The 17,595-nt window shown below is 42.2% G+C and overlaps 1 protein-coding gene across 2 annotated transcripts in view; it reads right to left on the bottom strand.

Annotated features, from left to right (window-relative positions):
* The window catches only part of DSCAM (DS cell adhesion molecule), a 639,055-nt gene that overhangs the window by 361,621 nt on the left and 259,839 nt on the right, over nucleotides 1-17,595 (bottom strand). The window lies entirely within an intron of this gene.

Genomic DNA, 17,595 nt, shown 5'->3' with positions numbered 1-17,595 from the left:
CATAGATGCCTCCTCATGGGGCTGCCGTACAAAAGCACCAATCCCTGGACTTTTGTGACCCAAAATGAACAGGTATTTGCTAACTGTAGTTGGGGGAAATGGTAGAGTTGAATGTGTTTTATTGTGTGTGTGTGTTTTCCCCCCTAAAATGGAAGAATTCTAAATCAAGATGGCACATTTATTCTGGGTGGAGGGAAGCCTGTGATGGGATTCATTACACCATCAGGCTCAGAAGGAAATTGTTCGCTTTGGGTAGTTACTAGTCTGAATCACTCGGCTGTGAAAGCAAACAGGCATTGTTTTTGTAACTTGTGGAAAATAAATTACATAAATCAATAATGAAATTAATAAAATGGAATATGCTGAGAGTCACACTCCAGCCACACTTTAAATAGGAATCAGCATGCTATTTATAACCCCTAAGGAGAAGGTGAAAGATTCAGAGTTGATGTTTGATTAGAATCAATTACTAATCACTAATATGAAAATGCATAGTCAGAAATGACTGGTTGTTGTCTTCCAATGACGCCTCCTTTTAGGAATTAGAATATATTATTTTTAAATATTAGGCTTTCAAGATATTACAATTATGCTTATTTACATATTAGCATAAAAGCAAGAAATTTGTGTTTGAGAAAATAATGTTTGTTCTATAGTTCAAGAATTCCATAAAAATCTTCATCTTTTGAAAAAATATATTGGAATTGCCTTGTATTGTGTACATATGTGTTAATAATAATGGTTAGATTTATTTGAGAGGATTTATATTAATTTGTGTAATTCTGTTCATATATGTTGCTTCACAGCTCATAACATGCTTTCATGTTCTCAGCTACTCTTGAGACAGGAGAGAAGAGTACAGCAGGTATTGCTGTACTCATTTTACAGATGAAGAAACAGAGAGAGATTCATAACACCCTCCAAGAAAACACAGCTGATAAGGAGTGATGTTAAAAATATATTCATATATATGATACACTTAAAAATGCAGAGAGTTAAGTGTAATGTAAGTCATTCCATAAATTTCTTTATTAGAGTAACATACGAGAGTTCAAATTGAAAGAAAGATATTATAAATTCAGCGCATGTTAATCATGAAAATAATCAAAATGAACATGATGTTAGCTGAGCAACTTTACCACTTCTTCAAAGAAAAGGCATCTTCAACTAAAAAAATGGAAAAGACTGAAGCAGAATCAGATCACAAATGCCCCTTTCAATTCCTACATCCATGAGTCTATGAATTCTGTAATTCTCACTGAATAAAGTGATGGTCTCTCCACCAGAACAAGCCCCTTGCCCCCGACGCGCATCAGCCCCCTGTCACCGACCGAAAAGCTTCCAGATTGGAGGTTGTATTTCTGAGGAAAAGACTTGCAGAAAGTTGTCTGGAATGAGAACAGAGGGAGAGACAGGTTGCACAGCTTTGCAACAAGAGGGCATGTGTGTCTGGGCGAGGGAATCACCTGGCACTGATCGCCTACCAATAAACTCCATTCAGGGATCACAAATGAAAGAAATCCATCTGTCCTTTCTACCCTGAAGGAGCCCTGTCCTTTCTCACTCACACAAATGACTGTGTATAGTTTTTTTCATACGTATCATTTCACAAATATTAATCTTACACCTACCCCACGTGGCCCCCTGTTGTACATTGGGATACAATGGTGAGTCACTGTCCTTCTAAATCTTACAGCTACTACTTCACGTTGCTGGAAATAAAAGGCACCTTGTGATGTTCTGGGGTCCAAACTGTCCTAGACAGTGGGATTTATGAGCTTCGAAGCCAGTAGGGGAAGGGGCAGAGGAGAGTGTGAGGCTGTCTTCACGTTGCATCTGTCAGTCCACATCCATCTGTGGCCAAGAGCAAGTAGTACCCCCAAGGTTTCCTGTCATTGGACATGCGTTTGGACGCATCGACTTCTGACGACCTGGTGAGCTGCTCATGGGAGTCATCAACGTGTCAATGTGTGCCTTTCACGTAATCTTTAAATTTTACTGTATATTTTATCTTCTTCTAGTGAATGGGTATTTTTTATATTTATACACTTGGGAGTACTAATGCTTTAAGCTGCTCTTTTCACAAGGGGCACCTCGGCAGGAGCTTTCAGAGCACCGACCAGGCAGTGCCTTCAGGGAAGGACTGCAGGTCATCTCAGCTTCCAGGCTGGCCCGTTTCCTCTAAAACTTCTCCCTGACAAGCCTCAGTGGTGCATAAAGGCGGGTTCTTGTTCCTCTCCTCTACCTTCTTGCCACCCCTTTCTTTGCTCTCTCATTTCTGCTGGTCTTCCTGGCATCCTTGTGCCCTCTGCTATTACCTACTCTGCTTTACTCGGTCTGCCTTCTCTTTTTGTCTTCTCTTTTCTTTTCCATGAATGCCACTAAATTTCACCCTGTACAGAGAGACGTAATTGTCAACAACAAAGAACAGGGTCATAGCAGGAGACAGTGATGGCTTCTCCCTCTGCTCACTTGTCATCTCTAAGGAGACATAATCTGCCCCTGGACAGAAAGAGGTGGGTGCTTGGAGGCATCTTGTCGAGAGGAGGGAAATTACCACCCACAAACACGTGTGCACTATTTACATCGGAGTGCAGGAAGCACAGTGATTAAGAGGATAAAATCCATCTTGGGAACAAACAAAAATCTAAGAACAAAAACATGCATATGGGTGTTGAACAAACGGAGAGAATGTAAGAAAAATAACATATTTAGAAGTGGAATTTTAAAACCAGAATATGTACGTAACAATGAAGAAAACATAAGTACAGTGAAAAATAGTCACACTATTTCCAGGAAACAGATCACAGATTGGAAAAGGAAGCAGAAAGGGACTACAGAAATTTCCGAGGCTCTGGTCTCAAGACTGCCAGGTAAATAGCGCTGTGACAGACTGTGGGCAGAACCATCTGGAAACTCTGAGGCCATTTGTACACACAGAGACAGGCGTCAGCTGAGCAAGAACTAGCAGGCACACATTTTTCTTTAAAAATTTGTCTCCAATGGGGCCGGCCCGGTGGCTCAGGCGGTTAGAGCTCCGTGCTCCTAACTCTGAAGGCTGCCAGTTCGATTCCCACATGGGCCAGTGGGCTCTCAACCACAAGGTTGCCAGTTCAATTCCTCGAGTCCAGCAAGGGATGGTGGGCTGTGCCCCCTGAAACTAGAAATGGCAACTGGACCTGGAGCTGAGCTGCACCCTCCACAACTATGATTGAAAGGACAACAACTTGACTTGGAAAAAAGTCCTGGAAGTACACACTGTTCCCCAATAAAGTCCTGTTAAAAAAAAAAAAAAAAAATGAAGTCCCTGGTGTATATATATATATATATATATATATATATATATATGTCTCCAAGAATGAAAGAAAGCTCCTAAAATAATTTCAGACAAACTGTGGCAAGTGCAAAAAATCCAACAAATGTGGGAAAGCATACTCCTTATTCCCACAGAATTACATTAGCACTGTCGCCTCAGTCCTGTGTGCTCTATTTACAATTCCTGAATCACCTTGGCTCCTACCCTGTGCTGTCACCAAGCTGAGGAGCCACACGATGCTTTCTCATCGCAGGGAAAATGGACAAGGCTGTGTTTTTAATGGTAGTATTCCTCTTATTTAATTCTCTTAAAACACAGCTCATTGCTAGTACTCTGGATTAGTTAGGCAATGCCCCAGGCTCCAACTCAACATATCAGAATATAAGACCTTATCTCCTTATTCAAAATAAACCATAGCACCCCTGGATCTTTGTTTCCCTCTGGACGTCGTCACATAAAATCAATAGAGATTTCTACAGACAAGAGTCAGACAACCCAGGCTGCATTGATGCATATTCTAATGCTCCGTGACAGTATCTAATGGTGTAAATAAGGTGAAAAATACTGACATCATTTATACAGGAAGGTAGTTTTTTCCTTTATAGGGCCCAGTGGCAGCATGCACAAATGAACCCTGCAGAAGTTTGCTTTCATTCCTTGTTTTCTCTGCTGTACTAGTAAAAGCGTGATGTGCACTAAATAGTGGTTATTGAACCATTACAACACAGCTTTATCTGCAGAGCTTATGAACCCAACTATTCTAATTCAATGAGTCTTCTGAAGGGAACACTTTTGATTCAGATATAAATAGGGTTTCCAGGCAGGAATTCCCGCGTGTTCTCAGGAATTTTTTTGCTTTCCCGTTCCTGAATCCCGAGATATAAACTGATTTCTGTTCTCCACGATGAATCGTTTCCACAAAGTGACGGCCGATACTACCAACCACTTGGGTTCAAGGAAGCGATTTTCCTGATTTCCTGACCAAATTTTCTCGGGATTCAGGCATGGAAAAGTGGAAAAATTCCCGAGAACGGGTGGGAATTCCTGCCTAGAAACCCTAGCGATAAATAGGAAAAATGTCTAAGAGATACATTGTGAGTAGTAGGTTTATTTCCCATGTGGGTATTACTGGGTTCAGTAGCCGATTTCCTGACCAAGTTTTCTCAAGGTTTGGGAATGGGAAAGCGAAATAAATTCCTGAGAATGGACAGGAATTTCCACCTGGAAACCCTAGGTATAAAGATGTTGAGTGGATCCCCTGATCGTTTGATCCCAAAACAGTGGTAAGGGTGTAGTCTGCGGAGGGAGAGGAAAAAGAGCATGAAATATTGTTTGCAAGAAGAAGAGGCACTGTGCAGAATTTGTTTCTATTTTTCCTGAGAGAATGAGTTCCCAGTCTTTGTTAAAATCTAGGACTTTAATACAAATTCATCACATCGCTAGCTCTCAGAATAGAGCAGAAAGTACTCTACTGTTACTCTGAAATAGGAAACACCCTTTTCTGAACGTATCAAAGTTCTTGAAGTAGTACCATCTCTATTGCCACAGTTTCCTAACTTCCTGAGAATTTTGAAATTATCATTTCATCAAAAGCTATATACTCCATTAACTTTAAAATTTTGAAAAACAAAACAAGCGAACTAAGCAACAGTTACAAAGAGCCCAGTCACCTGCAGCACCACTTTCACTGAGCCTCTCCCTCGACAACAATTTGCCACTTTTCTCCATCCCCTTCTGTGTTTCTAACAATAACAATAACCGTAGCTCTTGCTGCGTCAGCACTTTGAGAGTAACTTGCCTACCTGACGTCCCTTTGCCCCCAGATCCTTCAACACTTTCTTCTAAAGATAAGAATAGGCTTTTACATAACCACAGAACAATGATCGGATTTAGGAAAGTGAGATTGCACTGGGAATGTCGTTGAATTTAATAACTTACAAAGGGAGCTGTTATAAAACCCCAGTTGACGGTAAAAGCACTTTTCCTTAACTATCAGCAGTCCTTTCTGGCTCCTCGCTCTAAGGACCTAAACAGAGCAAAGGCTTCACGGGCCAAAGGTTTGTCCTCCTTGTTCCCAGCTGCCCAGGACAGCCGCATACCTAGTACATGGCACAGACGGGCTTGCTGGTTTCAAACATTATTCTTCCAACTGTGTTTAATGACTGCTCATTACCTCATGTGTCTAAAACAACATCTGAAGTGATTCTCAGCGATGTTTCACGTCAATGAGGTCGATATAACCCATGTATTTGGGAGCATGGCACATTTTCTTAAAGGAGTACACTAAACTTCTTCCCCCCACAGATAGCTCTCACACATTTGTGCCATATTGATTTGGATTTTTAATGTCCAAATGATGAGTGTTAACACCCAATGATAAGGGCATTTAGCCACTGATGTTGATTATGGGATCATTGAATCACGTCATCCTTTACCTCCTTCCACTGTCAAAAAAAAAAAAAAATCTTTCAAAAGATTTCTATTAAAATTAATTTTTTAATAACTGCTTGGTTTTATCACTACTTCCCAAAATGCTAATTAATTCTAAGTCTAAACTATGTAATTATGATACTTCTGCTGAAATACAAATTATCTGGTGCCCCTAGGGTGAACAGCTAGAATGTAGTTCATGTTCCATTCAGCTATTTCTGAGACCATGGAAACAATGCAGCTGCCAGCTCGCTCCCCTCCCCCCACACATTTGCACTTCCTGTTTCTTCCTCTTTAGCAAGAAGACAGGACCAGAGCTGACAGTTGGCATCCAGACAGTTTAATGCCTCTGTCCATGGGGCTGGGAGGAGCAGTGGCATGCCAAGTTATTTCTGGCCAGGCACCGCAACACACGGAACCTTCAGGGGTCTTCATTTAGTCTGTGGCCTAAGTGGCCTCCCATATACCTGCAGAATGTGAATTGACGTTGCCATGGAAATAGAGCAACTCTTCCTGATCCTGTCAAAATCCATCTCTATCTGAGACCAGGCAGGGGTCAGAAAGGAAAGAAACGCCAGCTCCAGGGAGAAAATGAGCGAAGGGAGGGACTCTGCCCAGCAGTGTTGGAGAAATCCAGTCGGCTTTTTCCACTCACAGATTCACACACATTATTGCCTTTATTTATTATTTTTAATGACAATGAAATCACTGGTGGAGGCCTCAGAGATACAAATCGATACCCACATGTGGATTCTAAGAAAACAAAAGAAACAAACTCTACTTTATGAATCAAGTGGGTATCTGTGAACCACCGTTATCCCTCAAGGCTGACGCCATGATGGAGGGTACTGGAGCCCCTTCAGCTCTGCAAACATTCGGGACAGGAACCAGCGGCCCAGATCATGGACCTCCTCATGTCCTAAAGCCTGGTCTGCCCTGAGGATTTAGGGGGAAGGATGATGTGCCCATTAGTTTTATTTGCTGCTTGTGAAAGGGAATTTTCAAGACTGAGTGTGATTGGCAGATTGGCAATCTCTTCCATTTTGGGGGAAGGGGAGAGAGAATCTTATCTAGTTTCACGTGATTCTTCTTTTTTTTTTTTTTTTCATTTTCTTTTTTCTGATGCGTTCTGAATGGGAGACAATCCTATTCAGTTGTAAATTTTGGTGGCCCTTTGTAATCTCAATGTACTTTCTAGGTATTCCAGAACGTCTGAGATAGAAAGGACTTACATAAAGCCCATATTTTCCAACATTCTTGTTTAAAAGGAAACAGCAATAAAATTCTGAAACCTAGAGAGATTGGGTGACGTCCAAGGTCCCAGAGTTAGTGCAGTAATCAAGGCTGGCATCCAAGGCTCTAGGCCCGATGTGGTGTATACTCTATGACATGCGGTCACTCTGTCCATGTGTCCAAGCTGAGCTAATCACCTTCTCTATGCCCCAATTTTCTCACCTGTTCAAGAGGGACACAATAAACACCTCTCTCAGGGTTTATATGAGAATCAAACGAGAAAATTTATGCAGAGGGTCTAGCATAGTATCTGGCTGATAGTCAATATTCAATAAATAAGAACTCTCATTATTACTACGAATGTGGTATTAATGTCTCTCTCTCTCTCTCTCTCTCTCTCTCTCTCTCTCCATCCATCCATCCATCCATCCATCCATCCATGGATGTCTAGGTTGTTTACACATCTCAGCTACTGTAAATTTGCTGCAATAAACATAGGGGTGCAGATATCTTTTCCAGTTAGTGTTTCCATTTCCTTTGGATAAATACCAAACTTAGAATTTCTGGATCATATAATAGTTCTATCTTAAATTTTTTGAGGAACCTCCATACTGTTTTCCATAGTGGCTGTCCGATTTACACTCCCACCAGCAGTGTACGAGAGTTCCCTTTTCTCCACATCCTCACACTTGTTATTTCTTGTCATTTTGATAATAGCCATTCTGACTGGTGTGAGGTGATATCTCACTGTGCTTTTGATTTGCATTTTCCTGATGATTAATGATGCTGAGCATCTTTTCATGTGCCTGCTGGCCATCTGTGTGTCCTCTTTGGGAAAATGTCTATTCAGAGCTTCTGTCCTTTTTTTAAATCATATTATTTGTTTCTTTGCTATTGAGTTGTGTAAGTTCTGTATCTAGTTTGGATATTAACCCCTTATCAAATATATGATGTGAAAATATTGTCTCCTATTCAGTAGGTTGTCTTTTCATTTTGTGGATGGGTTCATTTTCTGTGCATATTTTTCGTTTGATGTAGTCCCACTTATTTATTTTTGTTTTTGCTGCTTTTGCTTTTGGTGTCAGATTAAAAAGAAATCATCACCAAAACCTATGTCAAGGAGCTTACTGTCTATGTTTTCTTCTAGGAGTTTTATGGTTTCAGGTCTCACTTTCAAGCCTATTCCATTTTGAATTAATTGCTGTATGTGGTATAAGGTAGTGGAGGAGTTTCATTCTTTTGCACGTATCTGTCCAGTTTTCCCAATATCATTTATTGAAGAGACTGTCCTTTTCTCATTGTATATTCTTGGTTCCTCTGTCATAAATTAGTTGACCATCTAGGCATGGGTTTTTTTCTGGACTCTCTATTCTGTTCCATTAATCTATGTGTCTACTCTTTTTGCTAATATAATAGTTTCCTGTTATCAATGGGGGGATTCGTTCCAAGACCCCCAGTGGATGCCTGAAACCTTAGATAGTACTGAACCCTACATATACTCTATTTTTTCTATAATATATACATTTCATGGCTTCTCTTTGGCATATCCAAATTGCTAGCATTGCTACTTTTGGGCCGTAGGGCCACTGTTATGTAAAGTTAGGGTCGCCTGAACACAAGCAGTGCCATACCAAGAAAGCGGATCTGATACCCACAAGGATACTAAGTGACTATGGGCGTCACAGCATGGGGACACTAGACGATGGGACGAGTCACATCCCAGGCGGAACAGAGCTGGTCGACACAAGATTTCATCATGCTACTCGGAATGGCGCGCTATTTAAAACTTAGCAATTATTTCTGGAATTCTCTATTTAATATTTTTGGACTGTGGGGTTGACCATGGGTAATTGAAAACATGGAAAGCAAATCCGTGGGTAAGGGGGGACTACTGGACCATATATTTTTTAATTACTTTAGAATCCAAATCCTTTTTTTTCATTATTTAGTAGCAATTTCAAGTCCGTTTTTGTTTGTTTGTTTTCCCTGGAAACTAAAACCAGCCTTTGCAGGGCTGCCATAGAACATCTTGAGGGTCCCGTTTCTTCTACTATCTCACGTGAGGTTGACTGAAATGATCGCTAAGCCCTCCCATTCAAATATTTCTAGAATGCCATTTAATACTGTTTTCAGTCTTAATATGCATTAGCCCATTCTGCCTGGAACCTTAAATGTCACAATTTAAGCACATGAAAATAGGGCCATGCATGTAAGAACAGCAAATAAGTAGGACCATGAAAGAAAGCAATGTGACACCCCCGTGTTAGGGGGGCAGTTTGGTGGTATCTCTGGGGGCTGCAGCATTATGCTAGCCCAAGCCTTACCTCCTGACACTGCAGGAGAAAGGTCAGAGGTGTGCTGTTGATACACACAGAGCCCAGGCCCTGTTTCCTTGTCACTGGGCATTTGTAGCTGCAGCCTGTTCCAGCTTTAGGCCTGGATCTGGCCCATGGGCTCAACTTGAATCACCAGTTTGGCTCTGCACACGGCTCTGAGCCTCAGCTTGCAGTCCCAGCATGTAGGTCCCATACTCTGCTGGCCCTACCCTCACCTGACAAACTCTTGGTTCCCAAAGATGTTGGTACTTAATGAAGAGGGAGGCACATCCAGGGTCCGGTGGTGCAGGGGGCCAAGGAAGGGAGGAGAGCCTTGAGAATGATGTTCCTGCATACAGCGGCTACAACCCCTTCCTATTTCAGGAGGAAGCTGTGTGTGAGCTCTGCCAGGCCTGCAGCATAAGAGGACATCACCCTGTGTTCTGACCATTTGCAAGAGACCAGAACGGCCTGACATGTCCTGCTTCACTACTTGGTGAGGCACAGGCTCAGTCATTAGCTGACGTGGCAGCCAGGTGGTTAGAGAGCCTCACGAACCATCTCGCACATATTGTCAATGAGGCTTTGCCTATATCTGTATACCACCACCACATAAAACTTCTATGAACTTAAACTTCATCGAATTTTCGAAAGAAAATCCATGCATCATGATATGTACGCATCTGATAATTCAAGAAAATGTCCAAGTAACCTTCTATTTTATTCCTGCTAGCTGTGCGTACATGTGTGCAGTTAGTTTTATGTGGCAACACGGCCAGACTCTAGCACCTAGTTGTTTAATCAAATACTAATCTAGGTGGTGCTGTGAGGGCATTTTGCAGATGTGGTGAACATCTGCAAGCGCTTGACTTTATGTGAAGAAGATTACCCTTGATGCTATAGATGGACTTCATCTGGCCAGTTGAAGGCTCTTAAGAGCAAACACTAAGCTTCCTGGGGAAGAAGAAAGTCTGACTCAAGACTGTGACATAGAAAACCTACCTAGTTGTCAGTCCGACACAGAAGCGAAGTATAATTATCACATAGGCGCTAAGTCAATAAATCAAAATATGAAAACATTCAATGAACAATGAACATGAGTAAGTTGGCTTTGTGCTTAGATCACACACAGCACAGCTTTTGACCTGGAATCAAGACACCAAAACTTCGAGGAAGGATTTATACTTATTAATTTTGCTGACATTGACATTGAAGAAGTAACTTATATCGAGAAACACAAGTATATACTCGTATAGATACATAGAGAGAATATACACATAGATAAATGTATATATACACACATTCTATTGGTTCTATTTCTCTGGAAAACCATAATGCAACATTCTTTTGCTTACTGTTTGAATAAAAAAATACAACAAAAACAGGCACCTATGAAACTTAAATCACCTGGGTCCCTTAAATCAGATCATAAAACCTGCTATTTGCCTTCTTGCATCATTCTAGACCCTCAAGTTTGTAGGCCCTGCCTCCTCATATACATGAATAATTACATTATTTCAGATCTCATGTCTACTAGCTGGCATTTAATCAGTATGTTTCCTGAGTGACACCAGCCTCTCATCCTACCACGTACATGAAGTAGACGAGCTTGTAATGCAGGGATAAATTTCCACTAGAAGAAATTCTATGAGCCAACACCACACAAACTTCAAGTTCAATTTCAGTGGTACCCTGAAATGCCCACACTCAGGAGACACGGGCCAGTAACTCTTCCTTCCTTTAAATACCTTTCCTTTTCAAGAGAAACTGATTCCTTGTAATAATCACAGCAAGTCAAGCAAGACGGGCAGGACTAAATGCAGCGTCTTCCATTCAAGCATTGCCATGGAGGTGTTTCAAAATCAAAGACTGCTGGCAACAATTTAAAGGCCTTAAGTGTGTTTACACTTTTATAACTTTTCAAGGGAGAAATAAAAAACACCAACACTAAACTGACAATGGATGGAAAAATATATAGTGTGTATATGAGACATCACCAATTAAATTTAGTTATCACATTATAGCAGCAGAAACAGGCTTTACTTGCTAAGCCTCCAATAGACTCTAATTCAATAAGTTTGCAGAAGGGTCTAGAAGCTCTCTCTCTCTCTCTCTCTCACTGTGCTTTTCCAATAATCGCACAACCCCTGCTGTATCTAAAACAGTGATTCTCAACCGGGGGCGATTTTGCCTTCCTGAGGACTTTTGGTAAATATCTGGAGATATTTTTGGTCATAACTGAGAGTGGGAGGGTGGGTGATACTGACATCTAGTGGGTAGAGGACAGAGATGCTGCTAAACATCTTAAAATGCACAGTATGGCCCCTGTCCCCAAGAACAAAAAAATTATCTGGCCCTAAACGTCACTATCACTGAGGCTGAGAAAGCCAGACTCAACCCTGAGGTTGAGACATGCTCTCCTAGAGCATAATTAGGCACAAAGTGCGTGCTTTCTGTCGGTATGTGTCACAATTAAACTGAAGAGGGAAGCAGAAGTTTTGATTAAAGCAAGGGCAACACTAGGTGGTTAGACAGAAAGCCGGTACACACTGAACGTGCAAAACAGCACCCGGTTCTCCTAGGAGAAGCGCTAAGCACACAAAGTGCATTTCAGCTCAGCTGGCGCTTGCTAACTCCAATCAACAAGAGGGGGGAGAGCAAAGCGATTCGTTCCACTTGATTACAGTTCATTTTGCTCAACGGGGAAGTCAGATTGGATGTTCACGATCATCAAGCACAGATCCCACAAAACGTGTTTAATAAGAATGCAATGTCGTTTGCAATGCCTTCATTAATTTGATTTTCCCCCCTTTAAAACAATAAATACTGATAACTAAATCTAAGTCATGTCATCTCTTTGGACTTCAGTTCCTCAGTTTTAAAAGTGGAGAGTGCTCCATGGTGAGTCTTTTCGAACTGGAGTTCATGAACCTTTGTGGGTGCAGGTCTGCAGTCTCTCCTGAGCAAACAAATGTCATTTGAGGAAGGTATTAACTCTCCATGTCTAAGGGGGTTGGGGGTTGGTCAAGGGATTGTAGGACGTGGATGCCAAAAGCTGACAGTGGGAAAATGTTCCCTCTCTCTGTTCTCCAGGCTCAATTCTGTATCATTACCTTGGCACCCAGAGTTGGGTGGGGGTGGTCTCGTACTCAGGGATGGGAGGGCAGAAGCAAAGTACAATTGACACATGCGTAAGAGGTCCATAAGTCAACAATAAGATAACAGTCAATGGACAATGAACGCCAAAGGGCCAGTAAGGTGGTTTTATGCTTCGGTTACATGCAACACAGACAGCTTTCAACCAGGAAGCGAGAGACCAAGAGTCCAGTGAAGACAGTGTGTTTATTAATTTTGTTGACATTGGAGAAATAACTTTACTCCTCTGTCTGTGTTTCCTCATGATAATGCTTGCAGACACCCATATAATTTTCAACTTTTAAAAATGCATTATTCTCAAAAACGTTTTGAATGAATGTGTGAACTTGATTTAACGAAAGGAGTTTGGTTTACAACAAAAAATGCCAGCATATATCTTAAAAAATAAATGAATTAAAAAAATAAACCTGTTGGTGGCAGTTTTTGTCCTTAAAGAAATTTAAATCATGAACAAGTTAAAGTTAGAATTTTCATAAACAAATTTTTCAAATTTAAGCTTTATTTTTTATGTCATTTTCAAGGACTATTTCACATAAAAATCTAAAATTTGGAAAAGTAACAAGACATTCTAAAACTTTTATTATTGGTGTAGTTATGGAATAATACCACAGGTAAGAATTAACTTTCTTCCTTTCCTTTTCTATGTGTTTATTTCTGAACTCCTTTACTAGGTTCACTAGTGCAGGTATACTAATCTATAGAAATAGCATAAGAAGTATTTGTAGAGTGAAATCTTTCCCTTTTTGTGTGTGTGCTTTGATTGATAAAAGAATTCAAAATATTAGATATTTCATCAAAGTTTACATAAAAACTATCAAATAGCATATATATATATATATATATATATATATATATATATATGTAACATATGTAAGATCCTATGTAAAATTTTATATATATACATTTTGCCTGGAGTTAAAGTTTTTCAGCATTTTTTGTGTTGCCATGTACTAATAATCAATGTAAACTCTTCATATACAATATGTCCGCTAGACAGAATTTGGACTAGTAAAGTAATTCATTATTTTTTCTGGAGTTTTCTGGTAAAGGGTGACTTTTAGGCTCAGGGAAACCTTTTGATAAAAATGGGTAAAAGGGGTATTTTTTTTTTAAATAAATGCATTATTAAAAAATTCAGATACCTGTGAAATTCAAGTACATTACGTTTAGTTCCCACGATCTGATGCGAGTAACATGCTAGAGAGGTCGCAGAGTAGTTCATCATAACTTTACAAGGAACGTGCTCATACTACTTGTGTTCTGAGATGCTGCTCCTAGAGTGGGTCTTTATTTGTGATGCATTTACTTTACGCAAATACATACATATAATATGGCATCAAATAAATACACTTGGGAACACAAAATTAAACTGAAGAGTGACACCATGCCTCCAGTTTGGGGGGATGAAGCACATCTCCTCTTTTCTGTCTAGCAGTGGGCAAGAGGGCAGTTACAGCCAGATCAAAATAGATGCCATCGAGACCAGCAGAGTCTATGTAGGGCCATATACACGGCACCAGCACCGTTGATCAACGGCTGTGTGTCACAGGCCCCACACCAACATAAGACGAAGATTATTTGGGTAAGAGGAACAATTATACGTTGCTAATAAGCCCTTTCCTGAATGTATCAGTGGCTTGCTAAGATATTAAAACAATAACTTTTCAGAGTGAGTTTGTTTTTCATCACCAAGCCTTCTGTGCACCGTGGAAATATCCCTCAGTGCCTGTATTCAAACAACTATTCCTTTATCACCCTTCCCTCTTCTCTCCTGCTCTCGTTTGTTTTGCTGACTTAGCCTGTATTTCCACAGTGTCCAGCTCTTGCACCCGTATGGCCTCGGCCGTTCCAAGCTCATGGCCCTTCCCCAGCAGACCTGGCTCCTCGCGTATTCTCTTTCCCTTTCAGGGCTTTGCATGCTCTGGGGTTGGAATGGTGCCTAGTCCAGTGAAAAAGACCAAGGATTTTAAAGTCACACAGATTCAGTTCTTGGCTGTGTGGCCTCACAAAGCTCACTCCATGCTCTGAGGCACCCACATTCCAGTTGCAGCTAGAGAGGTCCTACTGCAAACACCTGAGAGCCTTCTCTAGCCTGCCAACAAGACTGCGAGTGCTGGGATCAAAGCCTCCATGAGCCGCCCTCTGCCACAAATATGCAAGACCCTTGTCCTCAGGGTCATTCTGAAAGATGCTCTGCCACGTCTCTCAGGGTTACCAGCTGGGACTGAGCCTCGTTCCCAATGGCAGGTGCCCAGTGGACAACAGTCCTGTTATGGGCTGATTCCCTCCTCCATCTCCCTTCCCCAATTCCTTAAACATGTTCTGAGACTGCCTCTGAAATAAACTGTTTGCACTCAATCTCATATCAGGGTCTGTTTCTGGGGGACCCCCGCCTGAGAGACCTGCCTCTCAGATGGGGAATGGCCCCCACATACAGACCTGTGACTCTCACAGGGCTAGGTGGCAACCACCCAGACTCCTCTGAGCACTTGGCAAAGACCACAATTTTCAGGCGAGTCCTGAGTGTGGAGAAGAGGGTGCGGATGTGGTTCAGGCCATGTTGGTGAGCGGCCACAAGACCAAGCCTTCCAGGCAGTGTCACTGTCCCCAGTTACAATCTTATTGGGCTTGTTCAGGCTGTGGGGCATGGAGAGCTACACCAGGGGGTCCTGGCCTTCTGGACACTTGTCCTGGGGTGAGACTATTAAACAGGATTGTTCCATTGTCCTCTGCTTTCCAGCTACTTGGAAGACAAGGCATCTGCCAGGGGTGGTTTGGACTGAGAGCTGGTATGGCAGGCAGGTGGGATCTGGGGCATAGAACACAACGAGCGTGGTTGGAGCACTGGCTGGAGGGCCAAAGACCAGATTTTTGAGACAATTTGGAATCTCATGGGGTAGCTTTGTATTTCACATTAGCTGTTAGAATGTGGTGGAAGTCACTGTGTGCCAGCAGCCAGCTGAGGCTTCCAGAGACCTTAAGCATATCTCTCTCTCTCTCTCTCTCTCTCTCTCTCTCTCTCTCTCTCTCTCTCTCTCTCTCTCTCTCTCTCTGTCTCTCTCTCTCTCTCTCTCTCTCTCTCTCTCTGAATTCTGCTGAGATGCCATGTGGACAAGGCCAGAAAAGCCTTCTGGATGACAAGAGACAACTAGCCCGGTGCCTCCCATCTCCCAACTTACAGCTGGCTGACCCCAAAAGCGGGTCACCTCCCTGAGCAGGAGCTGATCGCAAACTCATGACCGGGTCCTGCTGAGTCCAGCCCAAACCGCCAACCTACAGAATCATAAGCTACATAAATGGCTGTTGTTTTAAGTCCCTGAGGTCTGGGGTGGTTGGTTACACAGTGATGGACAACTGATATGTTCTGGAAGAAGTCCAGCACACCCGTCTGCAATGCCTGTGTTAGCTGCCGTAGCTACTGGTGCAAAGGAAACATGAGCCCACTCCTGCCTCTGAATAAGGAACCTGTGTGGAATCTGAGATGAGAGCACTGTGTGTGGCCCACCTTCCTCTCTGAAAACCGCACTCCTCAGAGCTGTGGGAGCGAGAGTGCACCTCTAGTCCTGTCATTGCCGGGATTTCCACGATCTAAAGTGACACACGCGGACTGTCATTCTCCATCTTTGTCTTCCAAAATCTCAGGGCCCCACGTTAAAGCTCTGTGTGCTCCTGTACCACAGATGACAGGATTCCTGCAAAGTCCTCATGATGATTTGGTAAATCACCACTGATCTAACTTACAGTGCTCTCCGTGTATGGGCTTGGCCACAGCCCGAGCCCTGGCCCACACTGAATGGTGAATCCCACAATCCCACTGCACATTGGAGTTCTCCTCTTTCCTCCATGAGGCTCAAAGAAGACGTAAGAGGCCTGGGCAAGCTTCACCACATTAACTGAAGGACCAAAGCAGCCCCTCCAAGAGCGTGATGGACTAGTTCTGTTACATTAATTCCTGGCTTCTGTTACTTTATCATACATATTTAGAAAGTATAAAAATCAATGTTTTTACAGATCAAATATGCATAAACATCTGTCCTGAATTTCCTAGGACAGCCCTACTTTAAAATAGCCCTTCGCAGTATGTGCTGAAAAATATTCTTCCCTGAACTGAAAGAAAGAACTGTTTCTATTATAATCATCATGGTCTGACATCACTGACACCATTGTCTATATTACAGATAAATGCTGTGCGCCTGTGCCTCATTTTTCTACAAGGCTGGAGGAAAGCCCTCTTTTCTCTCTCCTCCTTTGATGCGGGACACTTGATGTGCTTTTTGCTTTGGCCTCAGTAAATCACCTACTAAGACAGTGTCGTGATTTCAGAATCCTAGAAGACAGTATAGGTGTAGCAACAATTAACGGGGTAAGTATCCGCCAGACAACATCACAGGTATGCTTAAGACACATTTGTCCTTGGCAATGTCAAGATTTCCTATGCTCAGTCTCCTCTTTCTCAAAGCATTCCATCACTCGCCTTTGGGAAGGTTCTCGAGTAAGCCACCAGAAAGCTTCCGCCACACCCTCCAGTGCCAAAAGGCACCAACATGCATCTACCGTGAGTGTCGCATGTTTCTATTACAGAATATGGAGGGGGTTCCTTGGTGGCTGTTAAGTAGCTTTTACTCTTGAATAGGATTACGCTTGCGGGAAATGTCACTCCAAGCGTTAATATGTGCTTGTGTTAGTTAGGAGTAGACTTATCTGAAGAGCCTTGGATCCTTCCAAAGCCACATGGCTCCCCTTGACACTGGCAGTTAGCTGACCAACGGTCTGCACCCTGGGGCCTGGTGGTCAGTTCTCTCTGTCAGTGGCCATTTCACGGTCGGCTCCCCCACATCAGCTCCAACCTGGACCCTAATCTAATTGGATGGGAAACATCCAAGGTAAACGTATATACTTTTGAGACTTTTAGACATCAAAGTGCTTTAGGAATGTTGAGGAGACATCTTTGAGTTTGGAAGAATGTGCATTAGCACCTTCAGAACCCCCCTTTCTTCTTAGAGGAAATCTTTCTTTCATTGTAAAATACCGGAGCGATAGAGTAACCATGGCTGTCTAGCACTCTGGTATCACTTTTTCCCTTTATGCAGGAAGAAAACAAAACTAAGAACCTTTATTCACCTAGAAAGTACAGTTCTAGGAGGC

This window comes from Rhinolophus sinicus, chromosome 17 (assembly GCF_057876585.1).
Source record: "Rhinolophus sinicus isolate RSI-liver-muscle chromosome 17, RSI-T2T, whole genome shotgun sequence".
NCBI lineage: Eukaryota > Metazoa > Chordata > Mammalia > Chiroptera > Rhinolophidae > Rhinolophus > Rhinolophus sinicus.
This window is presented reverse-complemented; position numbering and strand designations above follow the sequence as displayed.